Here is a 19,113-nt window from a genome sequence, read left to right as displayed (position 1 = left end):
GAGACTGAAAGAAAATGTTAACAAAAAAGAATTAATTGTAACACATTTTCAACAATAGTTACAATATGAAGGAATGAGATGCTACACTTAGAAAAGTTAATTTTCAGTGATAGAGAGGTCATTTGATAATTTTAAGACTTATCACATCACTGAAAATCCACTTATATTTGAATGGACAAGCCCTAACAATTTTGGTGAATAGACAAGTTTAGTGGGTAGCTAGTAGGTAAGTGCCACAACTTTATGCTCTTCATGTGATTGAATGGCAGTCTCCGAATGTGGAGGAGCAGGGAAAATCGGACAAGGGCTACTCAATTTCCTCATGTAAATATTCATTTTTGGATGCCACGAGTTGCTATCTGATTTGCTCCTTAAGAACGGTGAGCGGTGTTATTCCTGTAAATTGTGGTCCACTAAATTGTATTTGGCATCTGCGTCCAAATTCTGACATTGGTCTAATCATGACAAACCATTTAGGCTACTGAGGCAAATACATCAATAGAGCCAATTAGTAAGGACAAATTTAATTAACTATAGGCAAGCGCCTGAGGTAAGGTGCAAAACTATAGGGTGGGATTTCCTGGCCCCGTTCACCACGGGGATCGTCCTTTTCCATCGAAAGTCAAAGGGCTTTTGGCTGGGCCGCCAAACCTCACATGGTGGGTTCCGCCTCAATGGAACCAGAAAACCCCGGCCATAGAAAATCGAAAGTCAAAAAATAAAAAATATAGCACAGAGAATAAGAATAAAGAAACCTGCATTGAGAATTCCATTGTTCACAGCTTATTCCGAATAAAATTGTGTTTTTTCTGTTTATTATAGAACATAATAAAAAATGTTACATTATATATCAACTCTTTGCAATCAAGTAGCTTTATGACTGGATTGCTAATTTTGCAATGTCGCGGCTGAAAATTTGCAAAATGTCTGGCCCAGGAAGATTGCTACGCACTGCAGGAACTCGCCAAGGCTCCTTCGACAGCACCTTCCAAACCCACAACCACTGCCAGCTAGAAGGAGAAGGGCAGCAGATAAATGGGAATACCACAGCCCGTAAGTTCCCCTCCAAGTCACTCACCATCCTGACTTGGAAATATATCGCCCGTTCCTTCACTGTCGCCGGGTCAAAATCCTGCAACTCCCTCCCTAACAGCACTGTGGGTGTACCTACACCACATGGACTGCAGCGGTTCAAGAAGACAGCTCACCACCACCACCTTCTCAAGGGCAACTAAGGGTAGGCAATAAATGCTGGGCCCAGCCAGCGCAGCCCACATCCTGTGAATGAATAAAGCAAAAAAAATTAACAGTTCAGGAATTGAATATAATTCTACTTAAAAAAAGTTTAAACAAGCAAGTTTGAGTGAATTTCATAAAATTTTACAGTATTGAACGTTTTTACCAATGACAATAATTTTCACCCTCTGCTGTCAAACATGAAGGGTGAGAAATTGGACTTGTTAACAATGCTTTTTGGGCGCCCTTAGAGTTCAAAAGATTCTGGGGTGAATCACACCGGGCACCATATTGTTGGGGACGTTAGCGTAAAGGCAGTGAATATCCACCAGATCAGGGCTGAGCAGGCAGATCATGATGTCAATAAGCTTCATTTGGTGCCAGCAGTGCCACTGTGGAGCTCAGTGCACGAGCTAATGCTCTGACCCAGCTGAACACATGTTCAGCAGCAGGACTGATGACCCACCAATTTAAAGGGATCATCAACTACTTACAGGTTAGTTGCTGGTTGCTTTCTTCAGGCTGTTGCTTTTTACGGTTGTTTAAAAGTTGAAGAAGTCTATGGGGAGTGATGTGGCTACGCTAATTTCCCATCCTTCAACAGTCCCACGGCCTGAAATTTTCCCACATTGGGCGGGCTCGGCGGGAACGGGCGGGGTGGTCGCGGAGCCGACCAGCGCCTACGATCGACTCCACGCTGCCATTTTACGCAGGCAGGCCAATTAAGGCCCGCCCAACGTAAGACGTGAACGGTAGCGCTCAGCGCTACCTGTGCAGGAGGGGGGAGGAGGGAGAGTCAGGGCCAGCGCTCTTTTGTGTATACGTGTGAAAGAGCGCTTCATTCTCCCTGAGGCACTGAGCTGGCTCAGGGGGATTGAAACGCTTTAGAAATAAATAAATAAATGGAATTAAAATTTAATGAAACATGCCCTCTCATGTGTCTGCGTCACATGAGATGGGACATGTTTTTATATTTCAGAAGAATTTTTTATTCAATTTGTAAAAGCTTTAGGAAACCTCATCCCGCTCGTGGATGAGGTTTCCTAAAAAACGTAAAGGCCTCTTGGCCTTTTTGCCTGCCCGCCAGCCATTAGGTTGGATGGGCAGCGTAAATTTGAAATTAATTCGTTCCTTAATGGCCTTAATAGGCCTTTTAATTATTGGCGGGCGGGCAGACAACTCTGGTGTGTACATGCCGAATGAAATATTGCGAGATAGTGCGATGACGTTGGGACGGACTGCGCGATGATGTCGGGACGCACACCCGACGTCATCGTGCGTCATTTTACATGCCTACGTGTCAGGCCCGTCCCCGCACAATGACTGAAAAATCCTGGCCCACACCTTGCCTTCCCTCTGTCCTGGACCATCACGTTGTTCATTTGACCACAATCCTAAAATAAAAGCCAGCACAAAATAAATAATTCAAACCAAATTTGTAAACAGAAGCATTCCATATGCAAACAAAGGCCAACTCATTACCCTTATGTATTCTGTTTGCCTTCCATGTGACTTTGCCCTATCCCAGTGCTCCTACACAGTGCCGCTAGAATGGCTGCATCTTGGCTAGCGGAAGGCTAGTTTCAGTGGAGGGGACTGTAGATGATGGTGGACGATCTCAAGCTGGGCCCGGAAGACCAGGCTGAGGACTGCACCATCTCGGCTCCATGGAATTCCCTACCCCAGGGGGTTCTGGATGGTCCATCGTTGAATACATTTAAGGCTGGGGTAGACAGATTTTTGGTCTCTCTGGGAACTAAGGGATATGGGGATTGGGCGGGAAAATTGAGTTGAAGTCTAAGGTCAGCCATGATCGTATTGAATGGCAAAGCAGGGTTTGGTAGACCATAGGGTCTACTCCAGCTGCAATTTTGTTGTGTTCTTGGCTTGGGCGGCAGCAGCCTGGGCAAGCTGGCTGACAAGCAATGGCAAGGGCATTGGCAGAGTGGTAGCGATGGGAGGATGAATGCTGTCAACCTGAGAGAGGCCAGCATGCTCATGCTCCTCCTGGTGGCATCGCAACAATCCTAGTGATTTATTTTAAGATAGATTGTTGGGCTGCTGTGACACCCTCCAAGTTCCCTTGCACACTGCAATCCACAGCCATGATGACAGCAATCTGAGCTTGCATGGCAGCAAGTTAACCTCGCATGACAGTAGCCAGAACAGCCACTGCAGCACACAGATGTGGGGTGGCTGCTGCATGTGCTATTATGGAAGCAGCAATATTGGCCAAAAGTCACTGCATCATGGTTAGATCCACAAGTGTGCTGATGGAGTTGGCCACCACTTCCATACTGGAAAGATGGGCTCCAAGTTCTGCACAGATCCCTATTAAAGGTTTGGTGCTGGATTCCTCCATGCTCCTTGGCATTGACTATAGGTTTTCTGGCAGGATTTCCAGTGCATCTAGCATTTCGTTGTGCAAATGCATTAATGTGCTCATCTGAGTCCTCTGCAATGGAGCCCCATGTGACCTCGCCCTCTGGCAAGCTGGTGCCTGTGCTATCCTTCTCCTTTGCTTTACCTGCACCCAACTCATGCCCGACATCTCACCCATGCAGACCCACCTCTAATTTACCCTCTAAAACATGCACAATGTCAATATCTGAACTGGGGATGGCGACTGTAAAATCAAGAAATGGTGTGTCTTCATCATCACTCTCTTCTTGGTGTTCCTCCACAGGCTGACCAGGTTACACCTCTCGGGTACCGGGAAAGAGAAAATTGCAAGAGTAAAGTTGTGGTGTGGGGAAGGTTGGTTAGTTAGAGGTGCATGCTTACAACATCTACAGCCTGTAGATCAGACGAGTGTGGGGTGAGGGAGAAGTGGGATGTGGGAAGGAGGAATAGGTATGAGGATAGCATCATCTTCATTAGTTTCAGCCCCGTCCCTGGTCGCAGCTTCAGTAAGAATAGCCAACACTGTCTCCTACTTGGGAATCAGAACTTTCAGGCATGCTCCTCTCCAGTTAGCTCCTGCTGTCTCCAGTTGTATGCTGCCTGGTTCTGAAAGAGAGGGAGAGGAAATTGTGACAGTGAGTGTCGTGCAATCTGTTTGGTTGATGTTGTTATTTTGGAAGAACTGGCAGTGTGTGCATGCTGTGAGGTGCGGGTGTGAGGCTTGTAGCAGTGCTAAGTGTGTGAGGGCACGGTGTATGTTATAACTGCCAAGTATGAGTCCTGATTGATAGGGATTGTGGTAGGTGAATGGTGTGGGTGTGTGATGAACAGAACCATGTCTGAGACAAGGGGTGCAGTTGATAGGATATAGCATTTGAAGATGCATTCACTGACTTTGACCACTCATGTGAGGTCTTTGAACTACTTGTGACATTATCCAAGTTCCCAGGGCTTTACTCCTGTATTTACCGCCATGGCTACCTGCTCCCACAGCCTTTTGATTGTGTGTCTCCTGGTCCCTTGTGGATACAGGACATCTCTCCCTCCTCTTCCACTAAAGCCTCCAATGCAGAGTCCAAAAACATTTGAGCCCACTCTCTCCCATGTTGTGCCTTTCTCCACGTTTCTCAGGTCAAATTCACATCCTGCATGACCACCAGCACCTGCTTGGTAACAATGCGCAACTTCTTTAAGAGGTACAATCTATAGCTTTCAGCAGTGCAAGATAGCTTTAACTGGTGCTGGCAGTAGTTGCAAGTTTGGGTCCCTTGCTGATGAGTATAGCCAATGAACAGTGCAGCACTAGCTGCTTGCAACAATAATTCAAATGAGCCGTCAGCATGAATTTGGCATGCTGCCTGCATTGAGTGGACATGGGTTAATAGGGCATCACGATCCTCATGCCCGATTTCAGGGGCTGCAGTCAACGTTGGTCCCTGTCATCTTGACTGGTTATGGCACATACTGGCGTAAAGTCAGTGAATATGCAGAGTTTTGTTTCTCCCCTTAACATATTTGACATTTAATTCAGTTTGCTCGGTCCCCACCTGCTTAAGACTCAGGGCAGAGGTTTAGAGATAGGAGCCATTTCTGACACTGACACCTAGCAGCAAACTCAGGTAGAAAGGGTTGCAGATTTGCTGTTAAACTGAGGATAAAACAAACATTAAAGAGCAAACACAGCCCTTAGCTGATAAGTCAGCTTTCGATTCTACCTAAGAGAGTACCTACTCTTTGGGCCTGCAAATGCTAAATCACATGCTATTATCTCTTAACCAAAGCAACAAGATTGTAATTAAACTGCCTTAAGCACAAAATATGTTTTAATGATCACTGATGCATATTTTTAGTGTGCGTCAATTGACAATCACTTTTTAAAATTCACTTTATGGGATGTGGGCGTCACTTGCTAAGCCAACATTTATTCTCCATCCTTAACTGCCCTTGAGAAGTCAAGAAAAAAGTGATTGTCAATTGACGCACACAAAAAATATGCATCAGTAATGCCTAAGGCAGTTTAATTACAATCAAAAAGTTCTTTGAAAGTTAATATTATTTCTTTTGGGCTTTTCAGAATGTTACACAGAATTATGTATGTACAGTGAATGATGGAGACTTAGTGCCCTTGTGTTCGATTTAAGTCAGGAAGGCCATTTAGATGACTTGCTGTGCTATTTTTTGCCCATTGCAACAAAATTATGGCATCTGTTAAGGGAGATCTTCACAAAAAAAGATAATTATTTCCTATAAATATTTCTTAAAGTGGTAAATAAATAATTTTATTGTGTTATTTCCCTACCTATCGAGTTCAAATCTAGCTGTCAGTGCAGTGGGGGAAGGAGAGGGAAGATGTTCCTTGAAGCTCGGGTAAGATGCAGCCTTTTCATTAACCTGAGATTGAAGTGATTTTACATATTACAGCACCCTATTCAATCTCTTGTGTTTCTGTCTCCCATCCTCTTTCATCATTTTGCCTCATTATTTGTTCCAGTTAGCTTAATATACAAAATTGAAGGTTTCTATGGTAAATTTTCTGGCAGAATAAGCTGATAACACAAAACCTCAATATTTTTTTCACATCCATTGGAACAGATTTCCAATTTGCTGCCTTGGCTTTAAACTGACAATGTAGATCGTTGTTGCTGTTGATGTTGCTATGTGTGAAATGTAGTGCAAAATAATAGCTGTACACCTGGTTCAGAGCTTTGTATTAAGGATATCATTATAATGCAGAGGCTTACCATGGAGGTGGAGTATATTTTATTTGCATTGGTTTAGCATAGTTGTGGCACCAATCATAAGAGTGAACGTGTTCAGTTTATTGTCTGGAATTTGCCTGCACCTTAACAAAATGGATTATAATATATTATTAAAGAGCAACATGTTTTGGGACCAAGGACAGGTTTAGGATGGCAGGCACATTAAAATCAAATTCTTCCACAATGCTCACAAAATCCATTGCACTCTGCCAATATTTGATCACGCATCCTGCCCATTTTTCTACGTGGAGTACAACTTGTACTCGTAAAAGCAAATATTTGCCATGTGCTGTAAAAATAAAGTTGTCTTGCCCACCAAATGAATTCCTCCTCCATACTCTTGTAACCTTTCCACCTTTGGGACTTTGTACAATTATATAATGTCAGCACTTCGTCAAGGAATGCCGATCGAAACATGCTGAGAAACAATTTTGAATCAGGTTTATCCGGTTCCTCTTACTGAGTAACATGGATCTGGGTCCTGGGCCTGAATTTTATCCTTGAAGGGCGGGCGTGATTGGCGGGCATGATTGGCAGGCCCGCGACCGGTCAAGAAACAGACCACTGCCCGTGATCAGCCCCTGACCGCGATTTCACATTTAAGGCCCGCCCAGCATGAAATATGTCCTCCCAATGGTAGGAAAGGGGCGAGCGAGGGCTGGGAGGGGGAGCCTGTCGCCCACCGGGTCCAATGGTGACCCGGCGGCTGGTTTGAAAACGGCCCAGGCAGCTCCTTGAAGGCTGCCAGGGAAGAACATATCTCCTGCGTTGTGAACACTGAAGCTATGGCGTCAAATGCGGCTGGAGATGCCAGGCGGGAGGCCAGGTCAGGTGGGCACCCGGCCTGCTGCTTTTCGGATGAGTGCCTCACGGTCCTCCTGGAGGAGGTGTCCCCAGAGATGGAAGGAGGAAGCCACTGCACCTGACAAAAGGAGTTTGAGAGGAGATGGCAGCCCAGGTCAGCAGCCACCATATTGTGCAGCACACATAAGTGCAGTGCAAAAGGTTTAATGACCTGCTGCGCTTGGGAAGGGTGAGTACTGTGTTGGCATGGGTCAGTGTGTTGAAATGTTAAGGTGTGGCCATCCTCCCGTGGAGCTCAGGGGTGTTAGAGTCTGAGTGCCAACTGTCAATGACACCAGAGCTGGCCATGCGGGTGAGCCCTGGCTGCTTGGACTGAGTGCCTTGCAGCTCGAGGGCCACAACTCGGATGTGCCCTGCAAATTGTTCCTCAGCTGAGGTTGGCCAGGCTGCAATGGCGCTGCAGGTAGAGAGTGGACTAATCAATGCTCCTCTGTGCTTTCAGGAGAAGACGACCCATTACAACATTGATAGTTCATGGACAGGCAGAGACCCCCCAAACCTCTTAAATCCTATCCAGATTCAAGCAGGATGGCTTGGAGCTAGAGAGGTACGACACACCTCTGTCAACTGGCCGCATAGAAGTTGGGGTGTCAGACGAAAGTAAGAATGTAGTGCCCAGAGGTGAGAGTTTCAAATGGTGCAAACATTCTTGTGTAGTCTCTTCATTGATGGGAGCCTCAAAACTGGATTCCCCATTGATCATTGAAAGACGAGGGCACCATGATGCAGATCTCCATTGTCTCATCAGGGTGCCTGGCATGCACAGTGACAGTGTGGTGACTTAAACTAATGACATGTCGTTTTTCTCCCTTAGATTTGACAGCAGGCACTCAATCGCAGGACCCTGAAGACCCACCCCTGATGCCAGAGGATCGCCAGGCTCCAGATGCACCTCCGTCACACCCGCTCTCTGAACCAGGTACCAGTGCAGATACCAGCACCTCAGTGGGCATTAGATCCTCGGCCAGAGTGTCGGTGCACATTGGTGAGAGCACTTCACACTCGCTTGAGGTGCAGGTGGAGGCAGAGAGTGCCCAGGGCACCAGCAGTCGGAGGACTGCTGGAGACCAGGGCCACGCTGAGTTGAAGGCAAATGATGAGTGTCTGGAGTCATCCAATAGGCAGCAGATGCTGGATGTCCAGTAGGATGCGTGGGAGGATCTGGCGGAGATCCATGAGGGCATGCGTGCCATGGTCTCTGTTATGGAGGAGTCCATGCGGAGCACGAGCACTGCAGTGACCCTCATGGCCGAGCGCACTGCCTCCTCCATTGTGAGACTGGCAACTTTCATGGAGAGGGAGATCCAAGGACAGAATCAGGGGTTCCTGGGGATGCGCTCAGAGCTGCAAGCCCTCACACAGGCAATGACCTCAGCTGGTCAGTGTCAGTGTGGGAGATGGATGAGGCACCCAGTATCCCAGCTAGGTGCCCGTCCATCAATGGTGAGCAGGGAGGTCCAGAGCGACCTCACTTTGGCACACGAGCTGCCTGTCGTCTCTGCAGGCTCCTCTCAAGGCGCTCTGGATGAAGGCAGCAGCTTCTCTGCCCCTCTGCCAGTGACCATGGCAGCTGATGAGGCTGCGGTGACTGGGGTGATGCCAGCTGTGCCACAGGCTGCTCCCTCCCAGGCGGGGCCAGCACAGGCTCCACTGGCCAGAGGACGACTGCCAAGGTCATCAAGGCAAACAGGACAGCAGAGCTAGCAGTTGTCTCCAATGCTGCTGCCAGCGACGTTGTGGGGGGGGGGGGGGGGGGGAGGAGGGGGGGGAGGGGTGGTGGTGGGGTGGAGGGTTGTGGGGGTGGGGGGGATGGTGGTGGTACCAAGACACAACACTTGCAAATGTAAGTTTAAGGCACCAGGAGCGCAACATGGACTGCTCACGGGTGATTTTCTATTGTGTAGTGTTTTGTCTGTGTTTACTGGTCTGGGAATGAAGACCAGAGACGGTGATGTTAATGTTTTTGGATTGTTAAAATGAGATAAATTTTGTTTTTGTCGTAATGGTCTGAGTGTGCTTCATCTTTTTATTTTTTTGGTGGAGGGTATGCCAGTAATGCTGGATGTGAGTGGCTCTAAACGTTTTTGCACAAGCTTAGTGCTTTTGAGTTCAAATGAAATGGTTATCTCAGGCATTTGGGATGGAGACGGCAGCCCTGGCATGAGGTGGAAGCAGATCTTTGGCAGCCAGGCTGAAGGACCATTGACTCAAGGTGTCCCTGGTGTCCCTGCCTCCCTGACGGATACAGAGGTCTGCCTCCATGCCCTCGGTTTCTCCTCACCGTGCTCCTCCTCTGACTCACTACTGAATCCATCCTCTGTGGCCTATGGGGCTGCCTCAAGACCCTCTTCTTCCAGTGGGTCCCCCCCTTTGCCAGTGCCAGATTGTGGAGAGCGCAGCATGCAACCACTATCAGTGACACCCGCTCTGGGGGGTATTGCAGTGCTCTCTCTGAACGATCCAGGCATCAGAAGCACATCTTCAGAAGACCTATGGTCCTCTCTATCACCCCACCTTGTGGCCGTTTGACTCCAATTATAACGCTGCTCTGCCTCTGCTCTTGGGTGGCAGAGAGGCGGTATAAGAAACGTTTTCAACGGATAGCCTTTGTCATCCAGTCGAGCTGGAGCACTGGATAGCCTTGGCTGAGGATGTGAGCGTCATAGGAGCTGCCAGGGTACCCTGCACAGGTTTGCAGAATCTGTGTCCTGTGGCCACACAATCTGGACTTTATGGAGTGGAAGCTCTTCCTGTTGATGAAGGTACCCGGCTGACCCACTAGCGTCTTGACAGCCACATGCAGTCGATTGCACCCCGGATACCGGGGAACCAGCAATCACTGCAAAGCCCCTGGCTCACTCAGCCTGGCTGGACGCGTCTGCATGGAAATGAATAAACATCAGTACCAACCTGAGCAGAGCTTCTGTCACCAGCTTGATGCAACTGTGGTGTCTTCTGCGGCCCCTTCCACCCTGGACTACCTGCTGGCCCTGTGCCCCTTGTGCCTGCGCCTCTCCTCCCACAGGCCACTCCTCTGGAAGATGCAACGGGACACTTGGCCCTCTCTTCCTCCTCCACGGAGGTGCCTCCAGCGGAGACCACAATCCCCATTACCACGGTAACAGAAGGCTGTCTGATACCTGGAAGAGTCCTAATGGTCAAAATCCTCCGAGGGCCTTGGAGACACCAATGAATTCTGGAATGAAGCCTAGAAATGCTAAGACTGAAGCTCAAAACTGAGGTGAAGCTGTCAAGTTCGAATAAGCAACCAGCAGCAAACTACCTCCTAAATTCTTCACTACTCACTCCGGCAATGCTGCCGGTCCTTTTTGTCCCGCCCTTGGATGATGTTTTGCAAAATTTGGGCTGCCCGCCTGCTTGTTTTACCCTTGTGACGAGCGCAAAATTGCACGGGCAACCTAAAACTGGGTTCAATTGGGTTTTCAATGGCTTTAAGTGGCCTCGTAATTGATGGCGGGCTTGGCACCCACACCCACGCGTGTTGGCCAACATGAAGGTTGCGAGCATGCGAAGTGACAGTGTTCCTTTCACCCAATGTCTTCTTGCAATATTTCACGCCTGATCGGGTTAGGCACGCACCCGCTCGCGAAGCATAACATTCTACCCTTGGTGTTGAGTGTATGTTCAACTAAGACGAAAGTGGAGGTTTAAGCTACTCCCAGACAGCCTTCATATAACTATTTTGTAAATCTGGTTTGGCTTTCACTTTTTCTTTGTATGGTTAATTCCTGCTGAATCTCTGGACTTCATAAAGCATAGATGGATAATTTTCAGTGAATTACATAAGAACATAAGAAATAGGAGCAGGAATAGGCCATTCGGCCCCTCAGGCCTGCCCCGCCATTCAATAAGATCATGGCTGATCTGCCTCAGGCCCCAACTCCTCTTTCATGCCAGCTCCTCATAGCCCTCAACTCCCCAATATTTCAAAAATCTATCTACCTCCTCTTTAAATACTTTCAGTGATCTAGCCTCCACAACTCTCTGAGGTAGAGAATTCCAGACATTCACCACCCTCTGAGAGAAGAAATTACTTTGCATCTCAGTTTTTGTGAGTTCCCCTTTTTCAGTAACTATGACCCCTAGTTTGAGATTCCCCCGCTAGTGGCAACATCTTCTCAACATCTGCCCTGTCAAGCCCCCTCAGAATCTTGTACATTTCAATATGACCACCCCTCATTCTTCTCAAATCTAATGAATAAAGGCCTAACCTGTTTAGCTGTTCTTGATACGTCAACCCCTTCACCCCAGGAATCAGCCTAGTCTCTTTTGAGCTGCCTCCAACGCCAGTATATCCTTTCTTAACACGGGGACCAAAACTGTACACACTACTCCAGGTGCAGCCTCACCAACACCCTGTACAGTTGTAACAAGGCTTCCCTATTTTTAAACTCCAACCCCCTAGCAATACAGGCCAAAGTTCCTTTTGCCTTCTTAATTACTTGCTGCACCTGCATGCTAACTATTGTGTTCATGCACGATAACACCCAGATCCCTCTGTGCTGCACTTTTTTGGAGCTTCTCTCCATTTAAATAATAGTTTGCCTTTTGATTCTTTCTATCAAAGTGCATGACCTCACACTTTCCTATGTTAAACTCCATCTGCCAAGTTTTTCCCCAATCACTCAACCTGCCTACATCCCCTTGCAGATTCCTTATGTCCTCATCACAACATGCCCTCCCACCTATTTTTGTATTGTCAGCAAATTTGTATATATTACACTCTGCACCCTCCTCCAAGTCATTAATATAAATAGTAAATAATTGAGGCCCTAGGACTGATCCTTGTGGCACTCCACTAGTTACCTCTTTCCAACCTGAAAAAGACCCATTAATCCCGAATGTCTGTCTTCTGTGTGTTAACCAATCCTCAATGCATGCGAATACATTACCCCCAATAGCATGAGCTTCTATCTTGTGCAATAACCTTTTATGTGGCACCTTATCGAATGCCTTCTAGAAATCCAAATACACTACATCTACCAGTTCCCCTTTATCAACTCCACTTGTTATATCCTCAGAGCACTCTAGCAAATTTGTCAAATACGATTTCCCTTTCACAAAACCATGTTGACTTTGTTTGATTGCGTTAAGCTTTTCTAAATATCCTTAATAATGGACTCTAGCATTTTCCCAATGACAGATGTTAGGCTGACTGGCATGTAGTTTCCTGCTTTTTGTCTCTCTCCCATCTTGAACAGGGGCGTCACGTTAGTGGTTTTCCAATTCACAAGGATCCTGCTGGAATCCAGCAAGTTCTGGAATATTTTGACCAATGCCTCCACTATCTCTGCAGCCACTTCCTTCAAAACCCTTGGATGCAGGCCATCAGGTCCTGGCGACTTGTCTGCCTTTAGTCCCATTATATTGTCAAATATTTTGTCTCTCGTGATAGAAACTGTTACAAGATCTTTTCTCCCATTATCTCCTCGCTTATCTGATATCTTTGGAGTGTTTATAGTGTTTTCCACCATGAAGACCGATGCAAAATATTGGTTTAAATTTCCCTGTTATTTCCCTGTTCCCCGTTATCAATTCTCCAGTCGCATCCTCCAAGAGTCCAATGCTCACTTTAGCCACTCTCTTTTTATATGCCCGTAGAAGCTCTTGTTATTTGTTTTTATATTTCTTGCCAATTTACTTTCATAATCAATTTTCTCCCTCTTTATTAGCTTTTTAGTCATCCACTGCTGGTTCCTAAAAAAATTCCCAATTCTCTGGCCTACCACTAGTTTTCGCTGCTTTGTATGCCTTAAGTTTTGATTGGGTACTCTCATTGATCACCTTTGTTAACCACAGGTGGCTCATCCTTCTCATCGAGCCCTTCTTTTTGACTGGGATAGATTTTTGCTGAGCGTTATGAAATATCTGCTTAAATGTCTGCCATTGCTCATCCACTGACCTTCCCTTTAGCCTATTTCCCAGCTCGCTTTAGACAACTCTTTCTTCATACTTCTGTAGTTGCTCTTATTTAAGTTGAGGACACTGGTTTGAGACCCGAGTTGCTCGCCCTCAAACTGCATTTGAAATTCTACCATGTTGTGATCGCTACCCCCTAGAGGACCCTTAACTACGAGATCTCTCACAAAACAACATTCTAAATTGAAGTGTCTGAAAATGCTGTTACTCAGTTTTGTGATCATGTTGGATGCCACCTTTTACAAGCTGTAGTCAGGAACAAGCATCTCCAGCTGAGAACTGATTGCCGGGCACAGCTTTCTTTATTCTGCTCCAATAAAACAAACATTGACTTACCCACCATTTGGCGAATGGCAGTCTCAGTGTTAAGTGGTAATAACATCAGCTCAGAAACTCTGAATTTCCGTAGGTTTCACATAGCAGTAAGCCTTTAATGCTGGTGTATTAAGTGGAACAATTTAGCCAATTATCCAGAGAAGCATTCACTTAACTTCGATACTGATGCAAACTCTGCATATGCCGAGATTAAAAACTACAAATATTTATATTAATCAGCATTCAGACTAAAATCTTTATACTAAAAGCAATATTTTCTATAATCAATCTATAATTTACATCAAATATTTATACATTATTTAACATTTAAATATCTGATCTGAAATATAAGTGGGAAGCTACAATCTTACTCTGTGAATTCTGGTAGATCCATATTAAAATATAATGGACACTGCTAATCTTGTTATCTATCTGTATGGCAGTGTGTTACTTTCTGTTAAACTCCTTTGCCTGTCACCAGACAATTATCATAGCCTCGCTCTCCTACTATAAACATGGAAAATATCTATTTTCCTTTTATGTGATGCAAAAGTGTAAGATAGAGTTTTTTTTGACACTAGTTAACTATGGTCAAGGAAAAATAGCATTGTAACTGAATTATAAAAACTAGGAATGTCAGAAAAATAAAGATTTAACCTGTTTGTGCCATTCTAAATTCATTAAGTCTTTGGATTGTTGTAACATGTTCCCAAATATCTCTTATTTTGTTTATTGTGTGCATGTTTGTCCATTATGGATTCTAAAATTATGTTGATGCATTGGAGTAAGAAAGTAATAACTTTCAGTTTGAGACTAAGATGTCGGTCAAAAATGAAACAGAAGCCGCCACTGTATGATGATTCTTGCTGTAAGCATAAATCACCAGCACTGTTTGTATATTTTCCTGCTCATGAGCCTATGTGAATGATCGTAGAGATGTCAAATATATGTCAAATGTAAATTAAAATGTTGCTCAACATCTCCAAATCTTGGTTTTCCTTGATAATGTCACTATCTAGATTGACTAACTCATTAACAATTTTGCTTCAGGTGAGAGGGAAATGATATTTTAGCCAAGGTCTATGAAAAAAAAAGCTTTATAATAATTTGCCACTGAAGTCGTGACCAACATTAACACACATTGCACTGAGAGGACTTCACAAATCTGAAATCACATTCACCCTAATTATCTTTGGAGTGCAAGTTGAAATACAGACAACAAAGGAAACAGTTTTCAAGTGTGTTTTTTTTTCCAGGTTCCATCAGGTCCATTTTCAGAAGACAGAACGTTTTGGTTCTGCATTGCCTTACTTTTGGGATAATTATAATTGTTATTGACAGAGCTAGAAAATGGGTGATGGTGAATGGGCAGCCTGTTATACATCCGGCACAATTTTCAATTCCTGGTAAAGAAGATGGTGCGAGATGGTTAAAAAAAAGTCTTTTCCTCGTCACCCATTTTGCGTCCAATGATAAAAGTCACAATTACCACTTAAGATTCTGCGTTGGAGTTGCGATTCAGTGAGTACACCAAAATAATTATCAAGACCATTTATTTTCTGTAAACATTAGCATGGGTGATAATCCTTTGCTAAAGCTGCTTACCAACTTTTTTTTGAAAATCAATATGACCAAATTGCAGGGAAAAGATTCGGAGAAACCCACAATCTGTGGATGAGAGGGGAAAATATATTATCTAATCTTCAAAGCTGAGGAACCCACCAATATATAATTAATCTCAGTTGAATTACTAGACTCCGGACCCCATGAAGCGTCATGGCATCAGGTCAAACATGGGCAAGGAAACCTCAAGTTGATTACCATGTACCACCCTCCCTCAGCTGGTGAATCAGTGCTCCTCCATGTTGAACACCACTTGGAAGAAGCACTGAGAGCGGCAAGGGTGCAGAATGTACTCTGGGTGGGGGACTTCAATGTCCATCACCAAGAGTGGCCTGGTCGCACAACTACCGACCGAGCTGGCCGAGTCCTAAAGGCCATAGCTGCTAGACTGGGTCTGTGGCAGGTGGTGAGAGAACAAACAAGAGGGAAAAACACACTTGACCTCATCCTCACCAACCTGCATGCCGCAGATGCATCTGTCCTTGACAGTATGGGTAGGAATGACTACCGCACAGTCGTTGTGGAGACAAAATCCCACCTTCACATCGAGGATACCCTCCATTGTGCTGTGTGGCACTACCACCATGCTAAATGGGATAGATTTCGAACAGATCTAGCAACTCAAGAATAGGCATCCATGAGACGCAGTGGGCCATCAGCAGCAGCAGAATTGTACTCAAACACAATCTGTAACCTAATGACCTGGCATATCCCCCACTCTATCATTACCATCAAGCCAGGGCGTCAACCCGAGTTCAATAAAGAGTGCGGGAAGGCATGCCAGGAGCAGTACCAGGCATACCTAAAAATGAGGTGTCAACCTGGTGAAGCTATAACACTGGACTACTTGTGTGCTAAACAGCATAAGCAGTAAATGATAGACAGAGCTTAGCAACCCCACAACCAGCAGATCAGATCTAAGCTCTGTAGTCCTGTCACATCGAGTCGTGAATGGTGGTGGATAATTAAACAACTCACTGGAGGAGAAGGCTCCACAAATATCCCCATCCTCAATGATGGAGGAGCCCAGCACATCAGTGCAAAAGATAAGGCTGAAGCACTTGCTACAATATTCAGCCAGAACTGCCGAGTGGATGGTCCACCTTGGCTTCCTCCGAAGATCCCCAGCATCACAGATGCCAGTCTTCAGCCAATTCAATTCTGGCTACGTGATATCAAGAAACAGCTGAAGGCACTGGATACTACAAAGGCTATAGGCCCTGACAATATTCTGGCAATAGTACTGAAGATTTGAGCTCCAGAACTTGCCGCGCCCCTAGCCAAGCTTGTTCCAGTACAGCTACAACACTGGCATCTACCCACCTATGTAGAAAATTGCCCAGGTATGTCCTGTTCACAAAAAGCAGGACAAATCCAACCTGGCCAATTACCGTCCCACCAGTCTACTCTTGATCGTCAGTAAAGTAATGGAAATGCTACCAAGCAGCACTTGCTTAGCAATAACCTGCTCACTGACGCTCAGTTTGGGTCCCGCCAGGGCTACTCAGCTCCTGACCTCATTACAGCCTTGGTTCAAATATGGACAAAAGAGCTGAACTCTCGAGATGAGGTTAGATTGACTGCTCTTGACATCAAGGCAGCATTTGACCAAGTGTGGCACCAAGGAACCATAGCAAAACTAGAGTCAATGGGAATCAGGAGGAAAACTCTCCGCTAGTTGGAGTCATACCTAGCACACATGATGATGGTAGTGGTTGTTGCAGGTCAGTCATCTTAGCTCCAGGACATCACTGCATGGACGATGGCTGTATTCTATCTTGTTGGAGATGGTCATTGTCTGACAGTTGTATGGCACGAATGTTACTTGCTGCTTGTCAGCCCAAGCCTGAATATTGTCCAGGTTTTAGTGCATTTGGACATGGGCTGCTTCAGTATCTGAGGAGTCATGAATGGCCCTGAACATTGTGCAATTGTCAGTGAACAGGCCCCCTTCTGAACTTATGATGGGAGGAAGGACATTGATGAAGCAGCTGAAAGCCCTTCCACCATCTACAAGGCACAAGTCAGGAGTGTGATGGAATACTCCCCAGTTGCCTGGATGAGTGCAGCTCCAACAACACCAAAGAAGCTTGACACCATCCAGGACAAAGCAGCCCGCTTGATTGGCACCACATCCACAAACATTCACTCCCTCCACCACCGAGGCACAATAGCAGCAGTGTGTACCATCTACAAGACGCACTGCAGAAATTCACCAAGGCTTCTTCAACAGCACCTTCCAAACCCATGACCACTACCATCTAGAAGGACAAGGGCAGCAGCTAGATGGGAACACCACCACCTGCAAGTTCCCCTCCAGGCGACTCACCATCCTGACTTGGAAATATATCGCTGTTCCTTCACTGGCGCTAGATCAAAATCCTACAACTCCCTTCCTAACAGCACTGTGGGTGTACCTACACCACATGGACTACAGCGGTTCAAGGAGGCAGCTCACCATCACCTCCTCAAGGGCTACTAGGGTTGGGCAATAAATGCTGGCCTAGCCAGCGAAGCCCACATCCCATGAATGAATAAAATAAAATTGCAAAATCACCAAAAAGCAATAAAAACCATTATGTTTTCAGACATTGTTCAAATAAACATACTGCAGCAGATGTATTGTAATGCATATGTCATTTTACTTACAGACACACTCACAATATAAGTTTCATTAGATCAGCACAGTTAGATGCCACTTCAAAAGATTCCATGTTATTAACTTTGAAATAGCAGGACCCGTTCCACTTGAGCAGAGAAAGCTAATAGAAAGTTTAATCGATTTTTTTTAAATTATGAAGGATTTGGATCGGATGAACAGGGAAAGATTATATCCGCTGATTGCAAAGTCAGTGGTGAGGAGGTCATCAATTTAAAATGGCCATTAGAAGAGTAAAGAGACATTTCTTTACACAGAGAGTTGTTAAGCACAGAGAGTGGCTGAGGCAGAGACCATAGCATCTCTTAAGTACTTCAAGCAGAGGAACAGCATGAAGCTATTCAGACCCTCGAGCATGCTCCACCATTCAATTAGCTGGTCTCTTCAGGAACCCAATTTACCTACTATATTCCTCGATATTCTTATCTAACAGAAATCTATTTCTGGTGAAAAGTCATTGACCTGAAATGTTAACCATATTTCTCTCTCCACTGATGCTGCCAGAGCTGATGAATATTTTCAGCATTCCCCCTGTTTTTATTTAAAATCTATTATTCTCAGTCTTCAAAGCTTCAAGACTTGGGGGAAGAGTGTTCTAGATTCATACTCCCCTCTGTGTGAGGGAGAGCTTGTTGATTACACTTTTAAATGGCTTATCTCTATTTAATTTTAAGATTATGCTCCCTTATTCTAGAGTTTTTGGAATTATTCTGGAATGATTGGCCACTCCAGGACCTCAACTGGGGTGCCAGCAGGTGTGGGCCTCGCCCACTCCCAATAAAATTGCGGACAGTTTGCGGGTGGCGGGGGGGGGGGGGGGGGGGGAAGGATGTTGCGAGGCCCAACCCGGGAATTTTACTGACCCCCTCCCCCAACACCCCCCCACCCCACCACCTACCTGCATACCTGCCATTGGGGAAACTGTAAAATTCTGCCCGAGAAGCTTTATGATACACTTGAGAAAGACCTGCTATCTTCACAATGAGAAGTTTTATTGATATTTTAGAATTCTTGACACCTTCATTAGCACCAATGCTTTATAGAGGTTTAGTGTATTACTTGCAGCTTAGTGCCATCAATAAACTTTTCTGACACGTCCTTCTTTAAATAAGAGTCTTCAAAAGTTGTGATGGGTATGGGATTTCAATATAAGCCTAGGAATTTCTCTTTGTATTCTATTCCAGAGTTAGTGAGCATTAACTGCTGTCAGCCTTGGCAGCACACTTGCCCCAGAGTCCGAAGGTTGTGCACTCAAACCTGATTCCAACTGCTTGACCATTTAATCCAGACTCACGCTTAATTGAAATACTAAGG

The sequence above is a fragment of the Cetorhinus maximus genome, chromosome 2 (genome assembly GCF_964194155.1).
Source record: "Cetorhinus maximus chromosome 2, sCetMax3.hap1.1, whole genome shotgun sequence".
NCBI classification, from domain to species: domain Eukaryota; kingdom Metazoa; phylum Chordata; class Chondrichthyes; order Lamniformes; family Cetorhinidae; genus Cetorhinus; species Cetorhinus maximus.
This window is presented reverse-complemented; position numbering follows the sequence as displayed.